This window comes from Chenopodium album, chromosome 8 (genome assembly GCF_948465745.1).
Source record: "Chenopodium album chromosome 8, dcCheAlbu1.1, whole genome shotgun sequence".
NCBI classification, from domain to species: domain Eukaryota; kingdom Viridiplantae; phylum Streptophyta; class Magnoliopsida; order Caryophyllales; family Amaranthaceae; genus Chenopodium; species Chenopodium album.
Window position 1 is genome coordinate 18,905,330 of NC_137841.1, and position 989 is coordinate 18,906,318.

The 989-nt window shown below is 39.5% G+C and overlaps 1 non-coding gene across 1 annotated transcript; it reads right to left on the reverse strand.

Moving 5' to 3' along the window:
• Window positions 1-289: 289 nt before the first annotated feature.
• Window positions 290-396, reverse strand: LOC145557068 (small nucleolar RNA R71). Its single transcript, XR_014092144.1, has one exon. It is a non-coding gene; the product is annotated as a small nucleolar RNA R71 (small nucleolar RNA).
• Window positions 397-989: the final 593 nt, after the last annotated feature.

Here is a 989-nt window from a genome sequence, read left to right on the forward strand (position 1 = left end):
ACTTGAAATTAAACCTCAATTTATAACGATGATAGAGAGGAAGCAATTTAGTGGAGCCAAGGGTGAAGACCCAAATCTTCACATTGTCGACTATTGTCAATATTACAATACCATCAGGCAAGTCGGGGTCACTCAAGACCAAATCAGGGAGATTCTTTTTCCCTTTTCTTTAACTGGAAAAGCTAAATTGTGGTTTAATGGCTTAAATAGAACTGCACTTGGTATAACTGACTGGGAAACTCTGGTTTTGAGTTTTTATAACAAGTATTATCCTGCAAAGAGGACATCCGTACTATGGAGTGCGATTCAGAACTTTGCCCAAGAAGCCGATGAATCTTTATATGAGGCTTTGGAGAGGTTCAAGGACCTACAAAGAGAATGCCCTCACCATAATTTAGCACAATGGCAGTTAATCCAAGCCTTTTACAATGGCATTGGAAATTCTTCTAGAATAATTTTAGATTCTGCAGCTAGTGGGAGATTTATGAATCTTAATGTTGATGATGCAGGTCAGGTTATTGAAGATATGGCGATACATAATTCCCAATATGGGAATCCTAGAGGTTTTTCTGACAAGGGGAAGCATAGTGTTGACTCTGTATCCTTTTTGCAAGCTCAATTGACCTCAATCTGCCAAAAATTAAATAATCTTAGCACTGCTAATGTAGCTAATGTTTCTGCAATTAATAATAATTCTAATGAGGCTTTCTATGAAAATTATGGTATTATAGGTCATTGGGAACAAGATTGCAGGAGTTCCGTGGAGCAAGTTAATGCCTTTCAAGCTTATAGGCAAAATAACCCATACTCCAACACCTACAATCCTGGGTATCGGAATCATCCGTACCTTTCCTACCGGAGTACTAATGTTCAAAATCCACCACCACAAGAACCACAGGCGCCACAACAACAGCAGCAGAAATATTACCATCCCAATGCTGGCCAGAAGAACCAACCACAACAACCCTCCTCATCTTCCGACCCTTCTC